The sequence below is a fragment of the Cryptomeria japonica genome, chromosome 7 (assembly GCF_030272615.1).
Source record: "Cryptomeria japonica chromosome 7, Sugi_1.0, whole genome shotgun sequence".
Classification (NCBI taxonomy): Eukaryota; Viridiplantae; Streptophyta; class Pinopsida; order Cupressales; family Cupressaceae; genus Cryptomeria; species Cryptomeria japonica.
Genome location: NC_081411.1, coordinates 94,388,030 through 94,415,951, shown reverse-complemented (window position 1 = coordinate 94,415,951; position 27,922 = coordinate 94,388,030). Strand labels below are relative to the sequence as shown.

The 27,922-nt window shown below is 32.5% G+C and overlaps 1 pseudogene; it reads left to right on the top strand.

Moving 5' to 3' along the window:
• Positions 1–425: 425 nt before the first annotated feature.
• Positions 426–27,922, top strand: LOC131856466 (ATPase family AAA domain-containing protein At1g05910-like; annotated as a pseudogene).

Below are 27,922 nucleotides of genomic sequence, written 5' to 3'. Positions count from 1 at the left end.
CAAGGAACAATATCATTGTCCACAAGAGTCTTAAGCATAGGAACATGATGTGAACACAACGAATTCCCCATTGATGGCTTACCTTCTGCTCATAAATGCTACATCATAATTTCATTGGTCAAAATCTCTAAATTTGTTTTGACTAAACTTGATCATTCAACAACAATGTAGGATAGATTAGAGGTCAAATGATCAAGAAGATATGTAGAAAAATAATTAAGGTTAGAGCCAAGTAAGAACATAAAATTATCTTTTTATAGCAACACTTAGATCAAAGATAAATCTATGAATATAATAGAACTATAGGCATATATATGCTACAGTAATGTTGGAAGCACTTAATGATCTTTGAAAGTTATATACATGTTTCTATTTATAATATATGATAATGTATTTGGTTAATAATATATTTGGAATTTAGTGATATGGATTGCAAAACGGGAAGGCCGATCAACCTTTCGAGTTCACAAGAGGTGAAGATTGTTTTCAGCAGTTCCCTCCACAAGTTGCAGTCCATTGAAGTTAATGAATTACAACAGTTGTCTGATAGTGCTTTATATTTTTGGTTAGTAGTCTTAGATTCTATGCTCAGCAGCTTAGAAATGTTTAGTACTAAAGCTCTATAATTTTCTTATGTAAGTTTTAAACTGAGTCTAATTTCTTCTTAATTTGAGTATGCTAGTGTTATTCAACATTTTACTTGGTTGAGATGAATATGTATGTTGATTTAAATAATAAATCATTTTTACTTTGAAAAATTTCTTCCCTTCTCATTGATTTGTGCTTTTTGAGTCATGGACACTTGAGACTTTTGTTTATTACAATACGTCCCTCATTCTATGCTTTGTTATGTAGATAATTCTGGATTTCTCATTTTTCTTGTAAAAGCCTCTATATTATTTTGATTTCTTTTCTCAAATGCATAAAACTATTGGTCCTTCGAATTAGATAGAGAACATGAACATGCAAGTAACTGATAGAGTTTTCAGCTGCACTTATCAAATATGTAGGCATCTTTCATGTTTAAATTTGTATGCTTAAGTTGCTTATACTGGCAATCACATATGTCAACTCCACATCGTTCTACAAGAAAGAGGACAAATTCTGTCAATTTAGAGGATTATGAAATAGATAACATAGACACGAAGGATGCAGATCCGATGGTAGGATTTTCTCTAATCTCCATTGTTTTTATTTTTTGTGAAGATATAACTTCTCTTACCCAATACTTTGTTGCATAATATTATAAGTTTGGGTATCAATGGCTATAGAGACAAATGTATTGCCCAACTACTATTAAAGTTGAGAATAACCCAGGTCAAGATGAGCAATCCAGTCCAATGCAAGAGAGGAGGACAAGAGATACTGTATCTTTGCCATGACGATAAGGACTTGCGCCTTGCAAGTCAACCATCCGACATTCTTCTCAAGATTCTGAAGACCAAGAATGCTCAAAGGAGGAAGATGATAGAAATGAAGGGGAGGCTAGGAATGGAGGAGAGGAAGATGAAGAAGATGAAGTTGAGGAAAAGGGTGAGGAAGGTAAAGAACAAGAATGAAGGAGACGATATACTCTCCTAAATTGCACTGAGGCGGGGAGGTTTTGTCCTCAAAAAGAAGAAAAGAAACAATTACAGTCTCCACCACATAAAGTACTGCATAATAGAATGAGAATAAAAAATGCACGTGGCATGCGACAAGGTGTCTCAAGGGTGAAAAAACATCATCGTGCACAAAGAATTGATGATGCGAATGATTCTCTTCTTGTGGATGAGATGGATCAAGGTCCTATTGGTTCAACATCATGGATGCATGTGGGAAATAGAAACTTTTATCAGAGGAATTAAGAATGGAATTAGCAGCAACTTGTGTGGGGTATTGGCGTGCTGATTTAAAAGCTTTCTAAATAAAAGTTGTAATTAATGCTTTCCATGTGAAATATCCTCAAGTATACACTAGTGATGATAAGTTTGTCATAGATTTGGATTTTGTGAAAGTAGAGAATCATGATTTAGTGGAAGCCATGTATACTATTACTCCTACTACCCATAGAGGTGCAACAGTACAGCCAAGGCCATTTTCCCTAGTAATAGCTCCATTCTTACAAGGACATCTAAAAAATAATCAGTGATTATATTTCTGAGATCTTCTATGTAGTGGCCAAAGGCAATAAAAAACATTCATTAAATGTCAATTCTCACAGTCTTGCCAAGTTACTTGGACTTCCCTATGGTTCTTCCATTCCATTTGTTTATAGACCAAGACTTCTGCTTTGTGGGAAGGAGGGTGTTGGCTTGGTATGGTTAGAAAATTCTTTCATAGATGTTTACACATCTATAACATGAGTCTATTTTTTAAAACTTTTGAATTAGCTGGCTTGTAATCTAGCTAAATTTCTGAAAGATGCTATATTTCTACTTTTCTTGTCAGGATCACATTGGCCCTGTAGTTTTACACGAATTAGAGAGGTTCCCTGTGCATTGTCTTGAACTTCCATCACTTTTGTCTGACCCAAGTGCACGGACCCCTGAGGAAGCACTAGTACACATTGTGAGAGAAGCAAGGATGACTACTCCTTCTATCTTGTATCTACCTAAAATTCAATTTTGGTGGGAGACAATATGTATATCATTACATTAGTACACTTGATACTTTTAAAGTTTTATGCCTTTGGGATTTCCTGTGATGTATTTGAAATTATTTTGTTTTTATTGCTAGAGCTTCCTAAAATCACTATATATCTAATTTTGTTTGTTTCACTGACCTTCATAGGCCCACGGTCATCTAAGAGTTGTTCGAGTAGCTATACTGAAAGAATTCCCATCAGACCTTCCTTTATACTTCTTGCAACCTCCTTTGTGCCCTCTGACAAATTGGATGGAGAAGTTGCATCCTTGTTTGGTCGTCACTATATGTATGTATCAATGACATCATTGTTTTAGTTTTTGTATTTTTCCTCCTTAGTTTGGTCAAGATTATGCTTAGGCATGTGAATCCATCTTGTATAGTATTGTGTACTAGGTACCTCATTACGTTCCGACTCTGTATAGATTGAATTTATCATTGAATTTAGTGTACATGAATTCGATGGTATCTGGTACACCTTGAATGCATTACAAACTTTATTTTGGTTCAGTATAATAAAAGGTAAAATCCTGAGACACCAATGGCATTTCCCCACAAATGAACCCAATAGATCCCATTTTTTCTAGCAGATTAAGTCACAGACTCCTTTAATATTAAACTTGGGCACCAGAGATTAATAAAAGCCGACCTAAAAGGATTACATTCTTTTGCTTTATGTGCAGTTACCAAGTAGAAAAACCAGGTTCCGATGGCAAGTGTAGATTCATCTCACAACTGGTTGATGTTGTTCTTACTATCCCCGATCAACAAGTGGTAATTCCTCCTAAAAGGAATGTTTCTAGTCCTGAACTTCCAAAGGTACCAAAAGAAGCAAGAGGACCAAGTGAAACTAAGCTATGTGCCAAGGCAGAAGCGGAGGAGCATGTTATTCGATGACTCTGAATATGTCTTCGAGATGTCTACAGAAAATTTTGTAGTGATGCATCAATCATTATTTGATTCATTTTTTGAGGATATATTTACCAAGTGAAAATTAATTTTGAGTGCTTATATGTATCCACATCTAATGTGCAGACTTCTATATAAAAAATGGTTCAGTGTCTTCCATTACCCTCTCATGGATGAAGATGCTCCTGACTATTATTCAATAGTTCAAAATCCAATGGATATCACTATTTTACTGTAGCATGTCATAATAGGCGTTAGTTGACATGCTCAGCATTCCTGCAAGATGTGGAACTAATTCGAGCCAATGCAAAATTAAGCATGAATGGGCATGCCTATGATCCTAGCAGCTTTATGGGGTTGAACAAAAAATTATTTTCGGTTCATTCCTAATAATAACTATCATTAGTTTTGCATAAAAGGCATATAATGGTGATGATTACAATGGAGCTTGAATTGTCAGTAGAGCATATGCACTAAGGGATGCGGTATGGTTAAATGTGCCAATAGAGACATACAGTAATTGAAGTTCAAATGTTTTATGTCAAGTAGTAAGCATTTATTGTTCACTTTGATAATCATTGTCTTACGCATAATCAGGTTTTTGGCATGCTTTCTCAAATGGATCCTGCACTAGTTGCCTTTTGTGATAAAATTTCTAGTCAGGGTGGGCCAACTCGTTTGTCAGAGGATTCGACTACAAATTTGCCTTCAGATCATGTTGCTCAACCAGTTCATATTACAAGAGCAAGTGAATGCTTATGCAACGTTCAACGTGATATTAATGTATCTCAAAGTTAAGAGGTCTTGAAGTGCTCAAACCATAATAGTCATCTTGATCAAGGTGGAATTATGCTTTGCACCATGCCACTTGTAATCCTTTTTTATTTTTGATATTTAGAATTAGAAGCACAATTGTATTGAAATTCTCAGAAATTTTTATTTTATATAGGCGAAGTTGTGGCTGGGAACTCTGATCCATTTGCTGAGGACAAATCACAACATATGGAGATTGATACTCCTGGGAAGAATACTCTGAAAACAAAATGCCCTCATGGTAGTGTGACAAATGAATCATTTAAATGTGTGCAACAATGTGAGTCAAATAATCAAGAAGAAATAATGAATCAACCAGAACACCAATACTCTTCCAACATGCCAATAAGCAATCACTTGGCAGAATAGATTGAATCAATAGAACATAATTTTGTGAAAAATACCAAAAACATTTGAATTTGGTCCTATGATGTCACAATCAATGGAAAATCATAGGGAACTTATCAAAAACATCTTATATCATCAACCATTCTTAGTATTCAAGTGTCATACGTAACATTTTAGAGAATTAAATTGAAGCACTCTATAATGGTTAATGGTGGATTATGCACATATATTATTATCATCTGCTTATATAGCTACCTCTCTTTTCATACCAACATCAAAGAGATTAAATGTTTCTATAGAGTACATTTTCTTATATAAATATATATGTTTTTCTTTGGGTAGCCAATAATTTTCAGAATGGAAATCATGGATTTCATTTAAATACAACATCTTAATTTCTCTATACATCTAAAACATTTCTTAGAACTTGTAAATTTCTTAAAATTGATTAATATCTGAATTTTCATATTTGTTTTAAGGCAGTGTTCAGTATGTATTATACAGTAATCCATACATACAAACAAGTTTTGCAAATTTCAACTTTGACAGATAAACTTGTGCAAGCTCACAGTTTCAGGCTATTGAAATTATACATATGAATTCCTTTTCTGATCATCTATCACAGAATCATAAACATTTTAGTTTTGGGGGGCTCTGTGTTTATCTAGTGACTAAAACTTTTTCTTGGAGAAAAGTAGAAAGCATTTTTTACTATTGCTAATTTATATTGTAAGGATATATGAGATTGAAACATGCTCACCACTGTCAAGCATCCACAAAACCTACTACATCAATCAAATATTGTTTCTAAACACATAAAAATATTTATGTATGTTGAAGATAGTTATCAAGACTAGGGTGGTGTTTACTTTTTTAATTAACCTAGATTAACAAATAAAAATAATTATTATATAAATAATTTTTAATATCTATTTAAAATAATACATACAATATAGATACATAAATGTATATATAAGAAAATATATATCAATACTAATAATTTTAACTTTAAATGTAAAGTCATTTTTAAAAGGTCTGTTAATGGGCTTTCTAGTGTAAATCCTACTATATGGATAAATTTGTGTTAGTTTGGCAAAAACTAGAGGAAGGATGGGTAAAGATAAACTTCAATGGTGATTCGTGGTGTAACCTTGGAGTATGTGAAGAAAGATGTATTTATAAGCATGAAGTAGGAATGACACTTGTAAAAGGAGCTCAAAGGTTATGAAACATGAATAATGGGGCCTAATTAATAGTTGCATTGATGGTGGTTGATCTAGCATGTAACCTCAAAATCCTAAAATTATATTTGGAAGGGGATTCCAAGATAATCACAGATGCAATTTATGGAGGATCATCTCAGTGCTAGCAGATATTTGAAGGGATGGCCATGGGGACGCGAACTCTCTATCCAACTTAGGATGTGAGTTACAGACCCTCAAGTGATTCATTGGTGGGAAAACTTAGGGGCCCATCTGGTATGGACAACTTGAGTGAGTACTTAGTGATGATGTCTCTTGCACTTTGGGAATTATAGTTTAAATAATTTTATTTTTTCCCTCTCTAAGCGAATCTTACTCTTGCATCATTTATTTTGAGCCACCATCTTATTTGAATATTTGATAAGTGAATTTTGATTGGATAGCTGAGGGGTGGCACACTTTCCATTGTGCAGATGGGAGGGTATGAATTTCGATTTTTGATATTCATTATTTCTAATGAAGCTACACTTGATTTTTTGGAGCAATGGTTTGGTGTGGAAGTTCGGTTGCAAGAACCAGTTTCTAGGCATGAATTTTGCAATGGAGGACAACTTCATCTTGGATTCCATCAAACAACAATTATTTTTTTAAGGGGTATTTTTTATAAGCACCTAGGAGGAATTTTCCTCTTTGATGAGGAGGAGTTTCTAGACATAATCAAGCAACTTTTGGGGCATGAATTCTTAGTGTTTGAGTTCCATAAGAAAACAAATATAGACATTGTGTCAAAGTTAGTGGCTCGGCGTCTCTTCTTTTGAAAAAATTCAGCAGTTGAATGGGTGGCCAAGGCATGTGTTCCTCCTCATTCCTTGTGTGGCTTGGTGATTTTGCTAGGGAGAATTTTTCTAGGGTAGGTTTTGAGATGCCCTTTTGGGGAAGGTATAATGTTATATCTAGTGAATATGGATTATTGGCCACTCATTCTTGGGAGAGATGGTGCTAATAGAGTGGCAAGAACCAAAGAGGTTCGAGGAGTGTGGGAGACCCTGTTTGTGTTAATTTTCTCTTCAAAAGTTCAAAGATGTGGGGCTTGCAAGTTGAAGATGAAACAAGACGAAGGCAAGAAACCAAATTCTACAGATGATGATCATTGGGTTAATGAACCCAACAAGAAAATGAAATGCAAGTTGTTTTTAGTTGCTCTTTATTTTATAGTTTTAGGTGGGTTTAGAATGAAGTGTGGTAATGGTTGTCTACACATAGTCCCAAATTGTATAATGGTAGTTTTTAAAATACTTTATCTATCTTCATGCTTTGGGGTTCATCCATGTTACTCTAGACTTTAATATTATTTTTTTTATTACAGAGCTATTTTATTGAAAGAGTGAGATCTCAATGACAAATGCAAGAGATAAAAATGATCAGATTTTGTGCTTGACAAGAATGATGCTCACTTCTAGGGTTTATCCCATTGGAGGGTTCTTCCATGGTAGGCAGTGGAGGAGGGTGTATAACCTCCTCCATGTAGGTAATCTACTTTTCCTTTCCTTTCTTTTCTTTTCTTTTAATATCGGCTCATGTTGGTGTGTTTTCACTTCCAATTCCTACATAAGGTTTGATTTATGCATCTGAATGGATGGTAATCTAGCCATTAAATCAATTAATTCAAATGGACATGCCATTAATTTAGAAGTGGTTATTGTGAATAGTTCTAAATTGTTGAAAACAACACTTATTGATTCCTCACTCTTTATCCCTAATTCAGTGAAGTTCAAAGAGAGTGTTTCTACCCTTGTTAAAGGTAATGGTGTATTAGGAGGAGGTGGAAAGGTATCCTTTCTTCATCTAGTCTTTCCATAACTCATAATTTGTATATGATCAATGCTTTGAATAATGAAAAATACTACTTAAGGAATATTATATTAATTTTTTTTTAACACAAAACAATTGAATGGACATTTACAATTGATAAATTATATGAAACATAGATTAATAAAGATAATTAGAGGTAAGTGTAGTAGAAGTGAAAGTAAATTGTTATTTATGATTTTAGTAGTTTATTTATTTATAATTATAATAATTATTATTATAATAATGTAAATACTAATAATTAAAATAAATTTAAATTTAATTATTGAAAAAAATTTATATTATTATTACAGATTTTTTATTTTTTAGTAAGTGGAGGTGAAAATCAAATTTTTTTATGATTTTAATAATTTATATATTTTTATTATAATAATTATTTAAATTTTATTGAATAGCTAAAATAAATTCAAATTTAATTATTGAAAAAAATATTATTATTATTTTTAATATTTTATTTTATTTAGGATTAATTATTCAATTTCAATAATCATACTTTAATCAATTAATTTTACTTATTAAAACCAAAAGAAATTATTTATTAATTCTTTTGTAGTTCATTTAAATTTGGTTATTTAAGATAAAAATAATTTTTTTATTGATTATTTATGTTTTTTCATTTTTCTAGGTTTAATGTTTAGTTTTTAAAAATTATACTTTAGTAAATTCAATATATATGAGTATGCCATTGATAGTTTATAAATTTAAAACCAAAAATTTAAAATATTTCAAACTGAATTGAATTATTTATGTTTCTTGGATATTCTCCTAAATATAGGAATAGTTGTCATTGCCAAAAATTGGGTAGTATATGTATCATGATAAATAGTCTTATTATGCCTCTCCAAAATGTTGATATTCCAAATATCACTAATCAAAATGGAGGAAAAGTGAATTTTTATTTATTGGGCATAAAAAATGTTCATTTAGATAAAGTTAAAACATTAAAATTTATTGTATGACAAATAATAAAATGTTTTGATTGGTTTAAATAAAATTATTTAATCACTAGTTAGTTGCTAGTTAAAAATGTAGCCTGGCCTATAGTTCCATGTAGTTGCAGGAACTAATAATCATGTAGAGGCACACCATCAAAAGATCACTCTACTAATGATTATTTTTAAGCTATGTTTTTACATGGTATAAGAGAATTCATATTTTGCAAAATGATTTTAAAATCTTGTATCATCTTCTATAACTTATAAGTTTGATACAGTACTAAAATATAATTGAAGACTTCTCATCTCAAAAGAAGGTTAAGTTCTATTTTTATGAACAAAAATTTTTCTCAAGTATATTAAAAATGTTAAGAGTTAAAAATCTTTGAAGAACATATTAATAAGAAACCTAACCTTGCAAAATAGACTAGGCCAAATGAAATAGCCATTTTCATGACTAAGCCACATGATACAACTCTATCCATAATAATGTCTCTAAATACTTTTTCTATAATGTGTGAAGGAAGAAAAACTATGATTTAGCTAAGTTGTATTAGGCAAAAGAATTTTACTCCATCCACATTTCATTTAAATACAACATCTTAATTTCATTTAAATACAACATCTTAATTTCTCTATACATCTAAAACATTTCTTAGAACTTGTAAATTTCTTAAAATTGATTAATATCTAAATTTTCATATTTGTTTTAAGGCAGTGTTCAGTATGTATTATATAGTAATCCATGTACAAAAAAGTTTTGCAAATTTCAACTTTGACAAATAAACTTGTGCAAGCTCACAGTTTCAGGCTATTGAAATTATCCATATAAATTCCTTTTCTGATCATCTATCACAGAATCATAAGCTTTTTAGTTTTTGGGGGCTCTGTGTTTATCTAGTGACTAAAACTTTTTCTTGGAGAAAAGTAGAAAGCATTTTTTACTATTGCTAATTTATATTGTGGGGATATATGAGATTGAAACATGCTCACCACTATCAAGCATCCACAAAACCTGCTACATCAATCAAATATTATTTCTAAACACATAAAATATTTATGTATGTTGAAGATAGTTAACAAGACTAGGGTGGTGTTTACTTTTTTAATTAACCTAGATTAACAAATAAATATAATTATTATATAAATATTTTTTAATATCTATTTAAAATTATACATACACATATAGATACATAAATGTATATATAAGAATATATATATAGAAACTAATAATTTTAACTTTAAATGTAAAGTCATTTTTAAAAGGTCTGTTAATGGGCTTTCTAGTGTAAATCCTACTATATGGATAAATTTGTGTTAGTTTGGCAAAAGCTACAGCAAGGATGGGTAAAGATAAACTTTGATGGTGATTCGTGGTGTAACCTTGGAGTATGTGAAGCAAGATGTATTTATAAGCATGAAGTAGGAATGACACTTGTAAAAGGAGCTCAAAGGTTATGAAACATGAATAATGGGGCCTAATTAATAGTTGCATTGATGGTGGTTGATCTAGCATGTAATCTCAAAATCGTAAAATTATATTTGGAAGAGGATTCCAAGATAATCACAGATGCAATTAATGGAGGATCATCTCAGTGCTAGCAGATAAACAAATTTTTTTGTATTATATGCTCAAAACTCACTTCTTTTCAAGATTTCATAATTTCTCATATTTGAAGGGATGGCCATGGGGACACAAACTCTCTGTCCAACTTAGGATGTGAGTTACAAACCCTCAAGTGATTCATTGGTGGGAAAACTTAGGGGCCAATCCGGTACGGACAACTTGAGTGAGTACTTAGTTATGACGTCTCTTGCACTTTGGGAATTATAGTTTAAATAATTTTATTTTTTCCCTCTCTAAGCGAATCTTACTCTTGGATCATTTATTTTGAGCCATCATCTTATTTGATTATTTGATAAGTGAATTTTGATTGGATAGCTGAGGGGTGGCACACTTTCCATTGTGCAGATGGGAGGGTATGATTTTTTAAATCAAATTTTTTTGATTTTTGATATTCATTATTTTTAATGAGGCTACACTTGATTTTTTGGAGCAATGGTTTGGTGTGGAAGTTTGGTTGCAAGAACCAGTTTCTAGGCATGAATTTTGCAATGGAGGACAACTTCATCTTGCATTCCATCAAACAACAATTATTTTTTTAAGGGGTATTTTTTATAAGCACGTAGGAGGAATTTTCCTCTTTGATGAGGAGGAGTTTCTAGACATAATCAAGCAACTTTTGGGGCATGAATTCTTAGTGTTTGAGTTCCATTAGAAAACAAATATAGACATTGTGTCAAAGTTAGTGGCTCGACGTCTCTTCTTTTGAAAAAATTCAGCGGTTGAATGGGTGGCCAAGGCATGTGGTCCTCCTCATTCCTTGTGTGGCTTGGTGATTTTGCTGGGGAGAATTTTTCTAGGGTAGGTTTTTAGATGCCCTTTTGGGGAAGGTATAATGTTATATCTAGTGAATATGGATTATTGGCCACTCATTCTTGGGAGAGATGGTGCTAATAGAGTGGCAAGAACCAAGGAGGTTCGAGTGTGGGAGAACCTGTTTGTGTTTATTTTCTCTTCAAAAGTTCAAAGATGTGGGGCTTGCAAGTTGAAGATGAAACAAGACGAAGGCAAGAAACCAAATTCTACAGATGATGATCATTGGGTTAATGAACCCAACAAGAAAATGAAATGCAAGTTGTTTTTAGTTGCTCTTTATTTTATAGTTTTAGGTGGGTTTAGAATGAAGTGTGGTAATGGTTGTCTACACATAGTCCCAAATAGTATAATGGTAGTTTTTAAAATACTTTATCTATCTTCATGCTTTGGGGTTCATCCATGTTACTCTACACTTTAATATAATTTTTTTTATTAGAGAGCTATTTTATTTAAAGAGTGAGATCTCAATGACAAATGCAAGAGATAAAAATGATCAGATTTTGTGCTTGACAAGAATGATGCTCACTTCTAGGGTTTATCCCATTGGAGGGTTCTTCCATGGTAGGCAGTGGAGGAGGGTGTATAACCTCCTCCATGTAGGTAATCTACTTTTCCTTTCCTTTCTTTTCTTTTCTTTTAATATTGGCTCATGTTGGTGTGTTTTCACTTCAAATTCGCACATAAGGTTTGATTTATGCATTTGAATGGATGGTAATCTAGCCATTAAGTCAATTAATTCAAATGGACATGCCATTAATTTAGAAGTGGTTATTGTGAATAGTTCTAAATTGTTGAAAACAACACTTATTGATTCCTCACTCTTTATCCCTAATTCAGTGAAGTTCAAAGAGAGTGTTTCTACCCTTGTTAAAGGTAATGGTGTATTAGGAGGAGGTGGAAAGGTATCCTTTCTTCGTCTAGTCTTTCCATAACTCATAATTTGGATATGATCAATGCTTTGAATAATGAAAAATACTACTTAAGGAATATTATATTAATTTTTTTTTAACACAAAACAATTGAATGGACATTTAAAATTGATAAATTATATAAAACATAGATTAATAAAGATAATTAGAGGTAAGTGTAGTAGAAGTGAAATTAAATTGTTATTTATGACTTTAGTAGTTTATTTATTTATAATTATAATTATTATTATTATAATAATGTAAATACTAATAATTAAAATAAATTTAAATTTAATTATTGAAAAAAATTTATATTATTATTACAGATTTTTTATTTTTTAGTAAGTGGAGGTGAAAATCAATTTTTTTTATGATTTTAATAATTTATATATTTTTATTATAATAATTATTTAAATTTTATTGAATATCTAAAATAAATTCAAATTTAATTATTGAAAAAAATATTATTATTATTTTTAATATTTTATTTTATTTAGGATTAATTATTCAATTTCAATAATCATACTTTAGTCAATTAATTTTACTTATTAAAACCAAAAAAAATTATTTATTAATTTTTATGTAGTTCATTTAAATTTGGTTATTCAAGATAAAAATTATTTTTTTATTGATTATTTATGTTCTATCATTTTTCTAGGTTTAAGTTTTAGTTTTTAAAAATTATACTTTAGTAAATTCAATATATATGAGTATGCCATTGATAGTTTATAAATTTAAAACCAAAAATTTAAAATATTTCAAACTGAATTGAATTATTTATGTTTCTTGGATATTCTCCTAAATATAGGAATAGTTGTCATTGCCAAAAATTGGGTAGTATATGTATCATGAGAAATAGTCTTATTATGCCTCTCCAAAATGTTGATATTCCAAATATCACTAATGAAAATGGAGGAAAAGTGAATTTTTATTTATTGGGCATAAAAAAATGTTCATTTAGATAAAGTTAAAACATTAAAATTTATTGTATGACAAATAATAAAATGTTTTGATTGGTTCAAATAAAATTATTTAATCACTAGTTAGTTGCTAGTTAAAAATGTAGCCTGGCCTATAGTTCCATGTAGTTGCAGGAACTAATAATCATGTAGTTGCAGGAACTAATAATCATGATTATTTTTAAGCTATGTTTTTACATGGTATACGAGAATTCATATTTTGCAAAATGATTTTAAAATCTTGTATCATCTTCTATAACTTATAAGTTTGATACAGTACTAAAATATAATTGAAGACTTCTCATCTCAAAAGAATGTTAAGTTCTATTTTTATGAACAACAATTTTTTTCAAATATATTAAAAATGTTAAGAGTTAAAAATCTTTGAAGAACATATTAATAAGAAACCTAACCTTGCAAAATAAACTAGGCCAAATGAAATAGCCATTTTCATGGCTAAGCCACATGATACAACTCTATCCATAAATAATGTCTCTAAATACTTTTTCTATAATGTGTGAAGGAAGAAAAACTATGATTTAGCTAAGTTGTATTAGGCAAAAGACTTTCACTCCATCCACATTAGAATTAAAACTACTTTATGTTATTGCTTAACAAAATAAATCTTCAATAATGAAAAAAACTTGATTAACAAGAACAAAATAGAAGTTAATAATTAATTATTTAGCACACACTAAAAGAATTTTCTTTAAAATAAATTATAAAAAGGAGGGTGAAGCAAGAAAATTAGAACTAGATGAGAAATTCACAATCATGCCACACAAACAATAAAAATAGTCAAGGTGAAGACAAAGGTTAATCAAAAACAAACTCAGAAACTAATACAAGGGTCATTAAGGACTAATTAGTCTAGATGGTATAAACTTTAACCATTTATAGCTATTACCAACGTATAGGAAACAGTCAATCTGATGTTCTCCATATCATATTTTGCAAGCTTTGAGCACTTGATTTTTGAGAAAAATATAAACTTGTTTTTTTTTACGGAGTTTATTTTCTTTCATTCTTCCTTTGGACTATTGGAATTTTAACATGCTATAAATATTTTTAAATAAAACATATATTTATATAAAATCGCAAATATTTGTATGTTGTATTTTTTTTAATTCTTTTTTTTGTATAAATATATGTTGTAAATATATTCATAGAGTCTTTAGTTTAATTTCTTTGGTATAAATATATTTATAGTTAAAATTTATTTCAATTTTTTAGCATGGACTAAATTTTATTTATAATAATGTTCTTGGTTGAAGTATATATTATGAATTAATTTATAAACTAGATTATATGACTTAATCTAATCTTGTAATTCAAATTCTTAATTTTCATTTTTAAAACTCTTCAAAGAGTTAGCAATCATTTCTTCTTTCAAAAATATTTAAAGGGATTGATAAAAAATCAGCAAATAAAAGCAAAGCATTTAAAGGGATTGATTTACTCAAGAGTATTTTAAAGCTATACTCTTATATCTAATCATTGCGTTACTGCATTCTTGCTTATGAGTAAATTTGAAAGTAATAACTCTCAATTATATATAATGAGTTAAAAATTGAATTTGTTTTTGTCCCTTTTTAATATTTTAAAGTAGACATTCAGTGGCTAGTTAGAGGTGGACATCATATGGCCAATTACACTTTTGAATCTAAATTTTTTTTAGAGACTACCAAACAATAATAATATAAACAAATGGGTAAATGAGGATAAAATATGATTCATACAAATATGTACAAATCAAATCAATTTAGATTTGTGGATGCAAAATCAAGTTACATTCATGGAATGTACTAACTCTTAGTGTAAGAATATATCAGTTATGAATTAATGAAAGAACCAAATTTAAAATAAAATAAATGGATGCAATATATAAATATTCATGTAACTAAATTTGTTGATACATACACAAATAAAATAAATATTCAAAATTCAAATCCAATCTTATTTATATAATAATTATACATAAATTACACTATTTATTTCAATTCCTTTATTATAATTAGCGTAATGAATGTAACCAAACTCCCTTACCTTTTTCAACAATGAATAGATATATAGGAAGTTATAATTTTAAAATTTTTATATGCAAATTTTAAGATTATTTTGGTGCCCTATAATATAAATAGATTTTATTTCTAATGTGTCGTATCACATTGATAGTATGTTTGTTTACTCAATCTCTATTTTTTTTGTATGGTTTATTTCTACAAATATTCTTCTTATGTAATAATTTTTTTTAAATACTTTTAAATATGATACTTCCAATATAGTGATAATTTGGCCTTTAAATTTTATTTTAAATTTTTTAAAGGATATGAGATCTGAATTATGGATTTGGATGACAATACCTGAGTGAGAACCCATGGTATTGTAAATTATATTAACAAGAACCAGAAAGCATAGAATTGAAGCAACACAAAAACTAATCTATTCCATTCGAAAATCCAACATATAGAAGTTCATGAGATTCCAAGGGTCACAAAAACCCCTTGAGAATCGAAGTCCATAAGTCACATTTGTTTATTACATAATAAAATCTAAAACTATGTAATTTTTTAAAAAACTATATAAAATTTGTCCTAACTTTAACTAGGCATAACTTTCTGCACGGGACTCAAAATTATGAGTCATTTAACTCGTTCGAAAGGTCTCCAAGAGTTGTAGATGAGATTTTGAGAAAGCATGCCTAGCCATGCTTGCTACTTTCAAGGGCTAAAACATGCCCTAAAGGCCTTCAAAAATGACAATTACTAATGTATAGACAAACTAAAAAAATATGAAAATATATTTTTCCATCGTTTCAAATTTTCGTGTGATCATTACTTCCTCCTTGGAAAGTAATGGGCCCCATTGCATCAACACTTTGAATGAGATGAGGAAAACGTTCTTGAAGCTATTCTCTGGTAAACCACTTTCCTTGTTGAGCAATCTGCCCTGCTTGTACCGCTTTGTACAAGTAAATATGTTGTTGTTTGAGTGTTTTCACCATGGTGTCCACAATCTGATCGCATTGGAATGGGGTAGCTGCATTTGGATTCAATTCTGTAGTGGAGATTTTTTCTACCACATCTGCAACATCTAATAGTGGAGGAAAATATGGCTTCAAGAGTTCCATATTGAAGACTGGATGAAGACCCAGAAATGGAGGTAAATTGAGCTCAAAAGCATTATCACCAACTTGCTCAATGATGGTGTATGGCCCATAACGCAAAGGACGAAGCTTCCTATTGGCACCCTACAATCGTTCCTTCTAGATATGAAACCACACCTTGTCCCCAACTTGAAAATTATGAGGAGTACGATGCTCATCATGTCTCTCCTTATACTTCTTATTGGTGTGTTCCAAAATTTCTTGAACTTGTTGTTGTAGATGATGAATTCTATCGATGAACTGGCTTGCCTTATCTTCCTCCTTACCAACACATTGAACCAGATCAGGTTGAGTAAGTGATACGGCAACATCCATGGGTGCAAGTGGCTGATAACAAAGACAAACCTCAAATGGGTTGTGGCTAGTTGAACTGTGAATTTCCCTGTTGCAGCTATGTTGAACATATGGAAGACTTTCATCCCATGTGCGGAGATGTTTGGAGTGGTACATTTGTAGGACGTGCGTGATCATCTGATTCACTAACTCTATTTGGCCATCTGTTTGAGAGTAGAAAGCAGTAGACTTTGTTAATTTTGTATCCATCTTGTCCCATAGTGTAGACTAGAACTTACTAAGAACCCTGTTGTCCCTATCTAAGATAATGGTATTCGGCAGACCAAAATGAACCCAAATGTATTCAAAGAATAACTTTGCAGTGTCCTCTACAGAAATTGTTTTTTTACAAGCCACTATTGCTGTCATTTTTTACAACCTATCTACCACAACATACACACAACCATTGGCCTCTTTTGGTGGTAGGAAGACACAACATAAAGTCCTTAGAAACTGAGTGCCAATGGTTTTTAGGAACAAGAAGTGGTGAGTACAACCCAAGTTTACAATTGGTAGGATTAGCAATAGCACATGCGAGGTACAAGATTGAATATATGAAATAACATCATTCCATAATTTTGGAAAATAGAAATACTTCTAAAGTATAGTAGTAGTCTTACCTATACCAAAGTGACCAACAACCTTACTATAGTGAGCTTCCCATATCAACTTTTTGCATTTTACATTGGGCACACAAATTTGGCCAAGGTGACAAAGCATTCCATCCTACAAATAGAATTCATTCACTTGTTGTTCCTTCACTAACTGATTATAAATATCTACAAATTCAACATCGTTCTCATACAAGCAAGCCCAGGCTTCAGTTTGATGACCACATGAGTTCAAAACCATACTTATGGCTGCACTTGGAGGACTACTCAAACAGTCCACTACTTTGTTAGTACTTCCCTTCTTATGGCAAATATTGAGTTGAAAGTGTTGAAGATATGCTGACCATCGTTGATGTCAATCATTCTGCAACTTCCCCTGTGTTTGCAAAAATTGAAGGGGTTTGTTATCTGTGTGGATGACAGTCTCCTTACCCAAAATGTAATATTTCCATTACTTACAGGCTTGAACAATAGCATATAGTTCCTTGTTGTAAGTAGAATATCGACACACTGTATCAGAAAAAGTTTGACTGTGATATGCAACTGGATGACCATGATGTTTGAGGACTACCCCTAGAGCATATTCTAATGCATCTGTTTGTATTTCAAATGACTGTTGCAAGTCAGGAAGAGATAAAATTGGTGAAGAACATAACCTTCGTTTTAGCCCCTCGAATGCTTCTTGTTGAGCACTTGTCCATTTAAAATTTGCTTGTGTCCCCCCCCTCAATGACTGATTTAGAGGCCAAGACAGATGAGAAAATCCCAACACAAATCTCCAATAAAAGTTTCCCAACCCGAGGAAACTTCGTAGCTCTGTGAGATTTCTAGGAGATGACCAATCCTTAATCACTTGTATCTTCTCTAGATCAACATGGACACCTTCACTGTCCATAACATATCCTAAGTATCTGATACTCTGCATACCAAAGGAGCACTTTTCTTTGTTTTCATAAAGCCCATGATCTTGTAAGGTTGAGAGAATTTTTTCCACATGTTGCAAATGTTCCGCCCAAGTTTTATTGAAGATGAGTATGTCATCGAGGTATACCACCACGAAGGAATCACTAAATGGCCTAAGTATATCATTCATCATTCTCATGAATGTTGTTGGAGCATTTGTTAGACTGAAAGGCGTCACTAGCCATTCAAACAATCCCTCTTTAGATTTCAAAGTTATCTTCCACACATCGGCTGATTCAATTGGTACTCGATGGTACCTTGATTTAAATCAATTTTGGTGAAGAATCGGGCTCCTCTCAGCTAGTCCAATAGGTCATCTATCCGGGGAAGTGGATACCTATTTTTGACTAAAATTTTATTCAAGGCCCTATAGTCAATACAAAGTCTTTAGGTTACATCCTATTTCTTTGCTAGAACAATGGGGCTATCACATGGTGATGCACTTGGACAAATATGTCCCTTCTCAATCAATTCTTGAATTTGCCTCTTAATCTTATTATTCTCTAATATTGACCTACGGTAGACTAGTTCATTAGGTAATGGAGTTCCTGGTATCAAATAAATAGTATGTCTCACTTGGTAGTGTGTAGGTACCCCACTTGGTAACTTAAGCAAATTTTCATATTTCATCAAAATTTGATCTATTGATATTTTTTGCATTGTTGTGGTGTTTGTGATGGCATGGGAATTATAAATTGATTTCATTTTTTCTTTAGAATGAATCATCAATAAAATGAATGTTCCCCTTTTGGCAACCAACCTCTTACATTGTTTGGCACTAATCAAAGAGGTACTATATGCAGGGCTTACCTCTGGTATTCGGTATTTCTATTCACCTAATTTGATGATCACGTTGCAAGGCTTAGATTCATAAACATCATGTTGCTGGTACATATATGGTTGTCCCAACAGAACATCACAAAAATCTAAGGGAGCCACATCAGAGATTACCTCATCTTTGAAAGGCTTTATGGAGTATGAAAGGCGACATTGCTGGTGCACCCTAGGATATCTCTTCCTTGACTAACCCATCACATTGAATAGGGTTGCGGGTGGGTTGTTGTTTTCAGATTCAGTCTCTTCACAATCTCTACTGATATTAGGTTCTTTTGACTTCCGCTATCAGCGATAAAGTGTAGAGCTTTTCCTCTGAACCACATTTGTGAATGGAACAATCTTTCCTCATCCTCCCGGGGCAATATCCTTGTAGTAGCTACCGTGGCATATGGATCAGCCTCAATGACCTATTCATGATTTCCTTCTGTGCAAGTTTCTACTACCTTAGATTATGCCTTGTCTTCACGCATCTCCATCATTAAGCATTTTATGGTTCTGCAATCTTTTGTATTATGCGAGGGCCTCTTATGGAACTCACACCACATACCGTTTTCTTATGTCTTCTTCATAGTCTTTTTTGTTGGTGAATTGGGAGAGGGGTCCTTAGAGGTTTTTTTCCATGTAGTTTTGTTACCTTCACCCTTCCATTTGTTGTTTGGGAAATTATCCCTCCTTCCTTTCTATTTGAATTTCTCCTCAATTTTGGTAGCAAATTTATACGCACTAGGTAAAGTCTCTATATTCAAGAATTCCATTTCGGTTTGGATGTACCTATGGAGTCCACTCTGATATTTCAAAACTTAGTGCTTCTCACAATCTTTGATGCCAAGCTTTGCTGCTAAGGCATGAAACATATTAGTATATTCTTGAACAGTTTGGTCCTTCTTCTGTCAAAGCAATTGCCACTACATATATTTATGTTCATATGTATCAATAGGAAAATATTCTTCCTTTATGTGCTCCAAGAATTCTCCCCATGTGGGTTTTTGACCAAAAATAAAAGTGTTGCCATTTTCTGTTGCCTTGGATGCTAAATTTGCTTCCCACGAATCTTTCACATGATTTTCAGCTTTGAGGAGAGCAGAAGTTAAATAAAACATATATTTATATAAAATCGCAAATATTTGTATGTTGTATTTTTTTTTTTTGGTATAAATATATGTTGTAAATATATTCATAGAGTCTTTAGTTTAATTTCTTTGGTATAAATATATTTATAGTTCAAATTTATTTCAATTTTTTAGTATGGATTAAATTTTATTTATAATAATGTTCTTTGTTCAAGTATATATGATGAAATATTTTATAAATTAGATTATATGAATTAATCTAATCTTGTAATTCAAATTCTTAATTTTCATTTTTAAAACTCTTCAAAGAGTTACCAATCATTTCTTCTTTCAAAAATATTTAAAGGGATTGATAAAAAATCAGCAAATAAAAGCAAAGCATTTAAAGGGATTGATTTACTCAAGAGTATTTTAAAGCTATACTCTTATATCTAATCATTACATTACTGCATTCTTGCTTATGAGTAAATTTGAAAGTAATAACTTTCAATTATATATAATGAGTTAAAAATTGAATTTGTTTTTGTCCCTTTTTAATATTTTAAAGTAGACATTCAGTGGCTAGTTAGAGGTGGACATCATATGGCCAATTACACTTTTGAATCTAAAAATTTTTAGAGACTACCAAACAATAACAATATAAACAAATGGGTAAATGAGGATAAAATATGATTCATACAAATATGTACAAATCAAATCAATTTAGATTTGTGGATGCAAAATCAAGTTACATTCATGGAATGTACTAACTCTTAGTGTAAAAATATACTAGTTATGAATTAATGAAAGAAACAAATTTAAAATAAAAGAAATGGATGCAATATATAATTATTCATGTAACTAAATTTGTTGATACATACACAAATAAAATAAACATTTGAAATTAAAATCCAATCTTATTTATATAATAATTATACATAAATTACACTATTTATTTCAATTCCTTTATTATAATTAGCATAATGAATGTAACCAAACTCCCTTACCTTTTTCAACAATGAATAGATATATAGGAAGTTATAATTTTAAAATTTTTATATGCATATTTTAAGATTATTTTGGTGCCCTATAATATAAATAGATTTATGTGTCATATCACATTGATAGTGTGTTTGTTTACTCAATCTCTATTTTCTTTTGGATGTTTTATTTCTACAAATATTTTTCTTATTTGATAATTTTTTTTTAAATACTTTTAAATATGATTCTTCCAATATAGTGATAACTTGGCCTTTAAATTTTATTTTAAAATTTTTTAAGGATATGTGATCCGAATTATGGATTTAGATGACAATACTTGAGTGAGAAACTGCGATATTGTAAATTTTGTTTACAAGAACCAAAAAGCATAGAATTGAAGCAACACAAGAACTAATCTATTCCATTCGAAAATCCAATATATAGAAGTTCATGAGATTCCAAGGGTCACAAAAAGCCCTTGAGAATCGAAGTCCAACAGTCACATTTGTTTATTACATAATAAATTAAAAAAACTATGTAATTTTTTAAAAAACTATATAAAATTTGTCCTAACTTTAACTAGGCATAACTTTCTGCACGAGACTCAAAATTATGAGTCGTTTAACTCGTTGGAAAGGTCTCCAAGAGTTGTAGACAAGATTTTGAGAAAGCATGCCTAGCCATGCTTGCCGCTTTCAAGGGCTAAAACATGCCCCGAAGGCCTTCAAAAATGGCAATTACTAACATATAGACAAACTAAAAAAATATGAAAAAATATTTTTCCACCGTTTCAGATTTTCTTCTAAACATTACTTCCCCCTTGGAAAGCAATGGGCCCCATTGCACCAACACTTTGAATGAGATGAGGAAAACGTTCTTCAAGCTATTCTCTGGTAAACCACTGTCCTTGTTGAGCAATCTGCCCTGCTCGAACCACTTTGTACAAGTAAATCTGTTGTTGTTTGAGTATTTTCACCATGGTGTCCACAATCCGATCACATTGGAATGGGGTAGCTGCATTTGGATTCAATTTTGTAGTGGAGATTGTTTCTGCCATATCTGCAACATCTAATAGTGGAGGAAAATATAGCTTCAAGAGTTCCACATTGAAGACTGGATGAAGACCCAAAAATGGAGGTAAATTAAGCTCAAAAGCATTATCACCAACTTGCTCGATGATGGTGTATGACCCATAACGCAAAGGACGAAGCTTCCTATTGGCACCCTGCAATCATTCCTTCTGGATATGCAACCACACCTTGTCCCCGACTTGAAAATTATGAGGAGTACGATACTCATCATGTCTCTCCTTATACTTCTTATTGGTGTGTTCCAAAATTTCTTGAACTTGTTGTCACAGATGATGAATTCTATCGATGAACTAGCCTGCCTTATCTTCCTCCTTACCAACACGTTGAACCAGATCAGGTTGAATAAGTGGTATGGCAACATCCATGGGTGCAAGTGGCTGATAACCAAGACAAACCTCAAATGCGTTGTAGCTAGTTGAACTGTGAATTTCCTTGTTGTAGCTATGTTGAACATATGGAACACTTTCATCCCATGTGCGAAGATGTTTTGAGTGGTACATTCATAGGACGTGTGTGTCATCTGATTCACTACCTCTGTTTGGCCATCTATTTGAGGGTGGAAAGCAGTAGACTTTGTTAATTTTGTGTCCATCTTTTCCCATAGTGTAGACCAGAACTTACTAAGAAACTTTTTGTCCCTATCCGAGATAATGGTATTCGGCAGACCAAAATGAACCCAAATGTTTTCAAAGAATAACTTTGCAGTGTCCTCTACAGAAATTATTTTTTACATGCCACTATTACTGCCATTTTCAAGAACCTATCTACCACAACATACACACAATCATTGGCCTCTTTTGGTGGTAGGAAGAAATGACATAAAGTCCATAGAAACTGAGTGCCAAGGTTTTTCCGGAATAGGAAGTGGTGAATACAACCCAAGTTTACAATTGGCAGGCTTAGTAATAGCACATGTGGGGTACAAGATTGAATATATGAAATAACATCATTTCGTAATTTTGGAAAATAGAAATACTTCTGAAGTATAGCAGTAGTCTTACCTATACAAAAGTCTTCGAACATGTAGTGTTGTGGTTAAAACACTTTGTTGGTGAAGCGGCCACCAAGGTTCAAATCCCTGCTGGGCCACTGTGCTCACAAGGCCTTGTGCCTTCGCTAGGTCGTTGTGCTCAGGAATTTGAACAAGTGAAGTGTGGGGATGAGGTCCCCCGTTTGTGGCCTCACTATTTCATAGCTCCAGTTCAAAAGCGTTCACGTGGAGCTAGAGGGCGTGTCATGCCAGCGTCACCGGTCATGCTAAAAATTTTACTAGGCATAGTTTAAAAAAAAAAAAAATGTCTTACCTATACCAAAGTGACCAACAACCTTACTATAGTGAGCTTCCCATATCAACTTTTTGCATTCTGCATTGGGCACACGGATTTGGCTAGGGTGACAAAGCATTCCATCCTGCAAATAGAATTCATTCACTTGTCGTTCCTTTGCTAATTGATTATAAACATCTAAAAATTCAACATCATTCCCATACAAGAAATCCCAGGCTTCAGTTTGATGACCACATGAGTACAAAACCATACTTATGGTTGCAATTGGAGGACTGCTCAAACAGTCCACTACTTTGTTAGTACTTCCCTTCTTGTGTCGAATATTAAGGTGAAATTATTGAAGATATGTTGACCATTGTTGATGTCGATCATTCTGCATCTTCCCTTGTGTTTGCAAAAATTGAAGGGGTTTGTTATCTATGTGGATGACAGCCTCCTTACCCAAAATGTAATATTTCCATTACTTATAGGCTTGAACAATAGCATATAGTTCCGTGTTGTAAGTAGCATATCAACACACTATATCAAAAAAAGTTTGACTGTAATATTCAACTAGATGACCATGCTACATGAGGATTGCCTCTAGAGCATATTCTGGTGCATCTATTTGTATTTCAAATGACTGTTGCAGGTCAGGAAGAGATAAAACTGGTGCAGAACATAACCTTCGTTTTAGCCCCTCGAATGCTTCTTGTTGAGCACTTGTCCAATTAAACTTTGCTTGTGTCCCCCCCCTCAATGACTAATTTAGAGGCCAAGATAGATGAGAAAATCCCAACAAAAATCTGCAATAAAAGATTGCCAACCCAAGGAAACTTCGTAACTCTGTGAGATTTCTAGGAGATGGTCAGTCCTTAATCACTTGTATCTTCTCTGGATCAACGTGGACACCTTCACTATCCATAACATATCCTAAGTATCTGATACTCTGCATACCAAAGGAGCACTTTTCTTTGTTTTCATAAAGCCCATGATCTTGTAAGGTTGAGAGAATTTTTTCCACATGTCGCAAATGTTCCTCCCAAGTTTTGTTGAAGATGAGTAAGTCATCAAGGTATACCACAACGAAGGAATCACTGAATGGCCTAAGTATATCATTCATCATTATCATGAATGTCACTAGAGCATTTGTTAGACCGAAAGGCATCACTAGCCATTCAAACAATCCCTCTTTAGATTTCAAAGTTGTCTTCCATACATCAGCTGATTCAATTGGTACTTGATGGTACTCTGATTTTAAATCAATTTTGGTGAAGAATCGGGCTCCTCTAAGCTAGTCCAAGAGGTCATCTATCCGGGGAAGTGGATACCTATTTTTGACTGAAATTTTATTCAAGGCCCTATAGTCAATACAAAGTCTCCAGGTTCCATCATGTTTCTTTGCTAGAACAATGGGGTTGCCACAGGGTGATGCACTTGGACAAATATGTCCCTTCTCAATCAATTCTTGTATTTGCCTCTTAATCTCATTATTCTCTAATACTAACCTACGGTAGACTGGTTCATTAGGTAATGGAATTCCTGGTATCAAATCAATAGTATGTCTCACTTGGCAATGTGTAGGTACCCTAGTTGGTAACTTAAGAAAATTTTCATATTTCATCAAAATTTGATCTATTGATATTTTCTGCATTATTGTGGTGTTTGTGATGGCATGGGAATTATAAAATAATTTCATTTCTTCTTCAGAATGAATCATCAATAAAATGAATGTTCCCATTTTGGTAACCAACCTCTTACATTATTTGGCACTAATCAAAGAGGTAGTGTATGCAAGGCTTACCTCTCGTATTCGGTATTTCTGTTCACCTAATTTGATGGTCGCGCTGCGAGGCTTGGATTCATAAACATCATGTCGTTGGTACATATACGGTTGTCCCAACAAAACATCACAAACATCTAAGGGAGCCACATCACAGATTACCTCATCTTTGAAAGGCTTTATCGAGTATGAAAGGCGACATTGTTGGTGCACCAGGATATCTCTTCCTTGACTAACCCATCCCATTGAATAGGGTTGTGGGTAGGTTGTTGTTTTCAGATTCAGTCTCTTCACAATCTCTGCTGACATTAGGTTCTTTTGACTTCCGCTATCAGTGATAAAGTGCAGAGCTTTTCCTCTGAACAACATTTGTGAATGGAACAATCTTTCCTCATCCTCTTGGGGCAATATCCTTGTAGTAGCTACCATGGCATATGGATCAGCCTCAATGACCTATTCATGATTTCCTTCTGTGCAAGTTTCTTCTACCTTAGATTATGCCTTGTCTTCACACATCTCCATCATTAAGCTTTTTATGGTTCTGCAATCTTTTGTATTATGCGAGGGACTCTTATGGAACTCACACCACATACCGTTTTCTTGTGTCTTCTTCATACTCCATGTCTTTTTTGTTGGTGAATTGGGAGAGGGGTCCTTAGAGGTTTTTTTCCATGTAGTTTTGCCACCTTCACCCTTCCGTTTGTTGTTTGGGAAATTATCCCTCCTTCCTTTCTATTTGAATTTCTCCTCAATTTTGGTAGCAAATTTATATGCACTAGGTAAAGTCTCTATGTTCAGGAATTCCGTTTCAGTTTGTATGTACCTATGGAGTCCACTCTGATATTTTAAAACTCCGTGCTTCTCACAATCTTTGATGCCAAGCTTTGCTGCTAAGGCATGAAACATATTAGTATATTCCTGAACAATTTAGTCCTTTTCCTGTTGAAACAATTGTCACTACATATATTTATGTTCATATGTATCAATAGGAAAATATTCTTCCTTTATGTGCTCCATGAATTCTCCCCATGTGGGTTTTTGATCAAAAATAAAAGTGTTGCCATTTTTTGCTGCCTTGGATGCTAAATTTGCTTCCCACAAATCTTTTAGATGATTTTCAGCTTTGAGGAGAGCAAAAGTTATCTTCTCTTCATCTGAAAACTGATTGACAGAGAAATATCTTTCCAGTTTTGAAACCCAATCATCAAAAGCATCTGCATCGATCTTTCCTTGAAATGTGGGTATATTGAAATTCACTTGCACCTTGAAGGGTGTATACCCTGTGAATGGTGGGTTTTCTTGTGACCCGTGACTTTCCAGCATTTGCTTGAACTGCTCAATCATTTCTTCACATTGTTTTGTTAGTGCATCTACAGCTAATGCTTTAATGTCATCATTGGTCTACAACTTAGCCATCTACAATCGTGTGCGTCTCAAAGGAAGGTAGTCTGAAGGATTCCTTGTTTCCAACCCCAATCTTTGATATGTTGATCACGTGTGATATGACATACAAGAGAAAACTTGCTCTGATACCATTGATCCAAATTATGGATTCGGATGACAATACCTGAGTGAGAACCTGCGGTATTGTATATTTTGTTTCCAAGAACCAGAAAGCATATACTTGAAGCAAGCCAAAAAGTAATCTATTTCATTCAAAAATTCAACATATAGAAGTTCATGAGATTCCAAGGGTCACAAAAACCCCTTGAGAATCAAAGTCCAACGGTCACATTTGTTTATTACATAATAAAATCTAAAACTATGTAATTTTTCAAATAACTATATAAAATTTGTCCTAACTTTAACTAGGCATAACTTTCTGCATGGGACTTGAAATTACTAGTTGTTTAACTAGTTGGAAAGGTCTCCAAGAGTTGTAGACGGGATTTTGAAAGAGCATGCATAGCCATGCTTGCCGCTTTCAAGGACTAAAACATGCCCTGAAGGCCTTAAAAAATGACAATTACTAACGTATAGACAAACTAAAAAAATATGAAAAAAAAATTTTCCACTGTTTCAAATTTTCTTCTGATCAATATGCATAAACTCTATTTATTAAACTATTTAAATTTATTGAATTCCCACATGTAGAAAATATTGGTTTAGGGTATTAAGAATCAACGATTCATTAGAATATTTATAAAAGGATAAAACATCTTCAATTTTAGGCCATCTGCCGCAGGAGAATTTTGTGTTGTGCCGCCTTCCATATGTTTAATATTGCTCTACTTTTCTTTCCCTGCATTTTCTTTCATGCTTCACTTAAATTGCTGCAATTTAGGATGTTCTCGATATATAGAGAGTAAAATTTCAACCACTAGGCATTTCCATCAAAGCTAAGACACTAGAAAATGTGTGATTAAGAAAAGCAATCATAAACGTCTCAAATATTTTTCGTATAGAAATTTATTTTACATTTGTTGTCGCAGAATCGATATCTCTGGACCCTCTGACAAAGGCTACTGCTGAGACGACAAGGACAATTGAAACGAAATCTGGGTCGTCTGAAAGTGTTCCAAGAGGTTTTACTCGCATTGTGGTAAAAGAAAAGGCAGATAAGAGAGACGAAATCATCTTCGTCTTACATTTGGTCATTATCAATCTTGTAATCGTTACCTCTTCAATCGTTTTCTTTCCGATTCGATTTTAGCGTTTGATTTAGCAGCACTTTGACAATAGAATCTCAAGATATTTTTCCATTTGATAAATATCCCCCATAAGACTTTTTCCCACTATTTTGGAGGAGCCGATATGTCCGTTTCCTGTACATATTCTCGTTCTCTTATTTTCTCTGAACAGGATTTTATCATGATTGAAGTTATCAAGGGGTAA